Raw genomic sequence first — 6,294 nt, 5'->3', positions numbered from 1 at the left:
CACTTCTTTAAATTTTTTAATCTTACCCTTGTTTCAAGGCTCCCTGACCTGGCTTTGAAAAAAAAATGCTTCGCAAATCATTGTTCATATAATTTATTTTCTTATAACGCTTTTTATATGTTTATATTCCTTTCAAACTGCTCTTCTTGACACCTTCTTCATACCACTTTTCCTGCGCTTTCTCTTTAATTGTTTCTTCTGTGATTTTTTGGAGAGAAGTATGGTACAATAGGAAAAGATCAGAATAAGGAGAGAATTTCGAACACATAAAGGGGGCTGAAGGCCAAGTTCAACAGAACAAGAGGTAGAGAAAATTGAGGAGTGTAAAATGACTGGGAAAAAGTGTAGAAAAATGAGGGAATGTATGAACGTGTAAAGGAAAGAAAAAGTGTGTAAGTTCAGTAAATATGTATAGAAAACCCCACACAACTCTCGTCATCACAGGACACACAAAGCGCGATGCACTCGCCGTAACGGCCACTTTACTCGATATTTCATGGATACTCTCCCAGCAATTATAGACGCTACTTGCAATCAAATACACAATCAGGTTTTAATATGATACAGAATAATTGCTTATTGAAAAAATTAGTTCTTCTTCTTTACAAATATAAAGCCCGACCTGACATAGACCATTAGAAATTTATAATGTGTTTGAAACCACTGTTGTATACATGTTGAAGGCATGAGCTACCACTGACTTTATATATTAATAATAATAATAATAATAATAATAATAATAATAATAATAATAATAATAATAATAATAATAATAATAATAATAATAATAATAATAATATGCATAACAATAAACGAAAAGTGGTTGGTGTGTTTTCTTTGTACTTTTGTTTTGATATCATTATTGTTTTCCACCGTAAATTAACATTTTACAAATAGAATAAACGAAATAAATAACTAGTGCAATTTAACTTTTACCAATGTCAACTCATTCAAGAATAGTGATAGGCAGTGGGAATATTTACGGTGGAAAGGAAAATAAAAAACGGGAATATTCCCGGGTTGTTCTCTTGCATATCAATTTCCGGGAAGGAATTTATTTCCATTTCTTTATTTTATTTTCTAAATTATAAGAAAAGTATGACAAATTACTTTATTTTCATTTATTATGATATACTTCTAGGTTTTAAACAATTTGGAGGCTACAAAAATTAAAATTCGTTGACTGTATTTTATATAACTAGTCATATGATTTTTTTCTAACAAGGGACATATTTCGGTTAAAACGCGATGATCGGTATAAAGCTTGGTATACATATACAGGACTAAGTACTGAACACTGTATGATAAGTAATTCTTGTGTAAAACTCGTTTTCCGCCGACAACGCCAACTATCCTTCGAAACACTAGCAGTTAAATTCCTCGTTATAGGTGCTGAGTGATGATCAGTCTGGCGGCCAGTGTGTCGTAGTAAGCTCGAATTAGTGTTAGGTCAGTGTGGAAAAAATGGGACGGGCTGCTGGCATTAACCTCTTTCATGTAAGTGAATTGTCAAAAGACAAACTGAGGCGCATATTTAAGAATCAAATATCAGTTGGAGCAGGAGATGAGTGATTTGCAACACTTTGATGGAATTTAATTATCAATGAGTACGAAAATGAATTAGAAATGATCATACTCGTCAGAGATGATAAAGAAAACTGGGCCATATGCAGAGTCCTTCTGGCTTGTGATTAGTATCATACTAAAGCGTTCGACTTATATATGCTTCCTTCAGATATCGGGCGTTTAGCATGACGCTAATCATTTGTCAAAACGACTTTGCATAAGGCGGATTAAATTTCTAAATGTTATAAACAAATTAGGTTGGGTAACTGCCAGAACACAGATACCCCACCATTTTGTCAACACTTGCGTTTAACCCTTAGGAGATCTTGGCTTTTTGGGCTATTTTTGAAACTTTCAGTCAAGCAGCTACTGCATCGTCACTATTTATTCTAGGATCATGGTTCATACCTCATTCTCTTCAGAATAGAGCTGGCTTTCAAATGATACCACTTGCATGCTCATACCATATACCAGAAGCGGGAAAAAAATTGTCAAAGTGAAAATTTCGGAGGGAAAAAAATTCCTCGAACTTTGGCCCCCCTGGACCCCCCCTGTGTGATCGTAGCCATCTAAAAAAAATCTGATAGATTGTACTTGCTATTCTGAATGTATGTGCCAAATTTCAAGTTTCTATCTTGAACAGTAAGGGAGAGAGAATTTTTATCAAAAATTCCCACAATCCCACAAATCACCATAAAACACTATGATCTCAGGGAAAAAATTCCTGAGACATCCCTAATTACCCTAGGACTATAATCCGCCAATCATTCTCTTCAGAATAGAACTGTCTTTCAGGCGGTACCATTTACATGTCTCCATCATGTATCTAAGGCGGGAAATTTCTGGAAAATTTCCCTTTTCTCAACTTTTGCCCCTCTGGACCCCCCTGTTTTAAAGCAGAAATCAAAAAGAAAACCTTATATAAATACTACTCGGTGGACTGAATGTTTGTGCAAAATTTCAATCATCTACGTGAAAAAATAGGCCCGCCAGAAAAAATTTCAGTACCATGCCCCACTTTTACCCTATACAGAAGTATATTTGGATAAAAATTCACTGAGACGGCCCTAATTACCCTAGAATAATAATTCGACTGTCATTCTCTTCAGAATGGAACGGCCTTTCAGACGGTATGACTCACGTGGTCCTATCATGTAAATGAGGCGGGAAAATGACGACAAACGGAATTTTTGGGGTAAAAATATCCCTTTGTTTACTCCTTTGCCCCTCTGGTTCCCCCCTGTTTTAGCACTGACATCTAAACAAAAAATCTGGTAAATACTACTCGGTGGACTGAATGTTTGTGCAAAACTTCAATCTTCTACGTTCAAAAATAAGCCTGCCAAAAAATAATGAACATAGGCTTAAAAAGGGAAAAAATACATTTTAAGATTATGACGTCATCACCTCCCATGTCTGGACGCAGGACGGTCTGAAACCATACGTAATGCCTTCTACAATGTCTCTGGACTTGAAAAACAAAAAAAAACAACCGGACGAAAAAGCTCAAATAGAAGAGAAATAACGCAATGTACCATGAAAAACGCGTATGGTACAAAATGTACCATAAGATCCCCAAAGGGTTAAATATGTATGTTCACAATATTTGCATGTATTTCCTTTTTTTTTAAATTTTGCATGTAACATTGCCACACACGACTTTTCTTCCTACCTATTTCTCGAAATTCCATGCGTGAATTCACATGTAAGTTCGAGTACCTCTTCAGAAATTCGAGTCAGAGAGAGGAGACAGACTGACGTCTATTAAAAACGGCAAAATTTGATGCAAATATCTTAGAACTGTTATATATATACAGGGTGTCCGAGAAGTCCTTCCCTGATTTCAGAAATTGATAACTCAGGCTAGAAATAAGACAGAAATATGAAACTGGCGTAGAATTGTTTACAAACTATAAAAGTTTTGGTCACATCAGTACACTTCCACATGAGAACCCTTGGTAGCACGTAGCACATCTAGGCGATATTCAATTTCCATCCACACATTAGCCAACATCACTGGAGGGATCGATGCAACGACTATGGTTATTCGTTGCTGCAGGGTTTCAAGATCTGGTACACGTGTTCGGTAGACCTCATCCTTAACATAACCCCATAAAAAGAAGTCTAATGCGGTTATGTCAGGAGAGCGTGGAGGCCAAGCTGTTGGTCCATCACGACCAATCCATCGCCCAGGAAATATCCTATCGAGATAGGCACGGACGTCCAAACCCCAATGAGGTGGTGCAAAGTCTTGCTGAAAAACGACATCGGGGGAGGTACAGCATACAGCTGAACATATCCAGGTACACTGCAGATGTGATAGTATCCTCAGCGAAGAAGAATGGCCTGATAATTCGATCGTGCAATAACGCGCACCAAACATTCACCTTTGGACTGCTTCTGGTGAACTCCCTGACCTCCCTGGGGGGTTCTGAACCCCAAATGCGTATCGTCATCCGCAATAAAAGTTCGCATATACTGTAACTTCCACATTTTTATTAATAACTCGCTCTTCTGACTATATTATCGCTTCTTTGTGCTTTCCTTAACAAAGCAGTGTAATAATGCATAATTATTTATTATTTAGAGAAAAAATAAAGCAAAATAAGAAAATTATAAGCAAAAAACCTTTAATCTTATGAAACCTTAATGTGTCAAATAATTACACGAAGAATATCCCGTGGGAAAAAAGAGGGAAAATGACACAGGTATTAGGAAACACTCACTAACATGTGAAGCTATTGAACAGAAACATGAACTGAAGAGTCAACTACGTATTTCTGCGTTTAATATGCAATTCACACTTCATGCACAGTTCCAATATGCAAAATCAGTCAATATCTTCAGTTGAAATTACTGATATAGGGAGAAAATGACTATTTAAAACTTCAGGTGTGAACGTGCGCTTGGAGCGATATATGAGCATTATTACAACATACTTTTTCATGAATTGTCTCGGTGGTCAAGCGTGTTTAGTAGTGTTCTTGAAAGTCTAGCATCGGAGGATCGCAGTTCGAATCTGTCTTCCGGCAGTTTTGATTTTTCTCAACATATGGAAACATTTCTTTAAATATAAAGTTCTGCTTTGAAGTGCTTGAAAAAAAATCAGATGAACTATCACGTTTCAAAGCCTGTTACATTTGTTCTCCCTGTCATCATTTATATACGAAGACGCTAAAATGAAGAACGTTAACATTGTTATAATGGGAACAACTTTCTGATTTGAATACCAACCTTAAATCACACGTCCAAAATGAAAATTATTCATGTTCTGATACCTATTGTAATATACAGGTGTGTATATATAGAGAAAGAAAGAGAGAGAGAGAAAGTATGTGAGAGAGATAGAAAACAATATATGCTGTTATTTTAATTACAACGTAAAAAGTTATTGCAATTCATAATCTGGATTTTTACAAAGCGATTTCAACGCTTGAAGCGACTTAATATTCATAAAGCATCTTTTTCTTGAAGTGTCGCAAATAGTCCAATGCTTTGTAATATGTGCCAAACAAATAAATGCATGTTTTTAACAGGATAGTATCGTCTACCTTTTGCTTCAATTGATGGTATAAAATAATGTTGAGTTGGTTTTAACATCCCTTTCAGCATTGACGCTATATGAGACGTTTACCTACTGATTATCGTGAAATCCGAACCACATGAGCTCACACCGGGAATCGAACCGGGTCTCTTACGTCAAAGGTGCGTATGCTAACCGCTTAGCTACGAAGGAACTCGGTATGAAACTAGAATAGCACACATTACCCCATATTATTTCACCGAAAGATTTCTGTTTTATGATCAGTTAAAATGGTATTTCTGGACACCGTAGCGAAAAATGTATTTGCTTTTTCAAGTAGTGTACGAAAAATACAAAGAATAAACACAGTAGAAACGAAACCAAGAAATGAATTCAAAGTAAAGTGCTTTGCCTCTCTCGAATAAATCACTCAATGTATTACAAGTGCATATCTCGTGCATTTCCAGTAGAATTATTAAAACGCGCTGGCTTTATAACTTGGCTGTGTGGTCTAGTGGCTGGCATGTGTGTCTGTGGTGTACAGGGTACCGGGTTTGATTCCCGGTGGGAGAACTTTTGGAATTTTAAATGTTCTCGACGTGTCTGTGTTTGTGTCCCTATCATTCAAGGTTACTGTAAAACGTGTATAACCCAGTAGGAAATAAGCAGAAATTACTGATAAGGGGAAAGCAGACTTTGGTAAGTGAACTTCGGGGCCGCCTTTCGCGACGTAAATTAAGAAGAAAATAAGTGGGTTTAGCGAGGCGATTGAAATTACAGTAATGATTGACGGTTCGGTGCCCAGTCCGGTTTTCTTTCAATATAAGGATATTTTATTTTTTCTAAATACAACGTTACATTTTTAACATTTGAATTGGTTATAAAAACAAAATCAGATAAACTGTCAGCTTTCAAACCTCTGTCACTTTTATTCACCATCTGTTTGTATACGAAGATGACGCTATGGAAATGCTAGCACTACCAAAGTTCAAATAGATTTATAAGTTAATATCAAATTGAAAACACACGCCCAAAATGAGAATATATGTTTCTGCTTTATATGTATAGTTCAATTATACCAAACAAAATCCTCTATCCCCATTCCCTTTGGCGGTAGGGGTAACTTTAAAATTTTAAAGTGGGACCCCCATTTCTTATTGGACATTTCGATTCTCCAGAGAAAAGTGACTGATTTCACCCAGAAT

This window comes from Thermobia domestica, unplaced genomic scaffold (genome assembly GCF_964235325.1).
Source record: "Thermobia domestica unplaced genomic scaffold, izTheDome1.hap1.1 HAP1_SCAFFOLD_598, whole genome shotgun sequence".
NCBI classification, from domain to species: Eukaryota; Metazoa; Arthropoda; class Insecta; order Zygentoma; family Lepismatidae; genus Thermobia; species Thermobia domestica.
The sequence above is the reverse complement of the archived record's forward strand: the minus strand, read 5'-3'. Positions refer to the sequence as shown.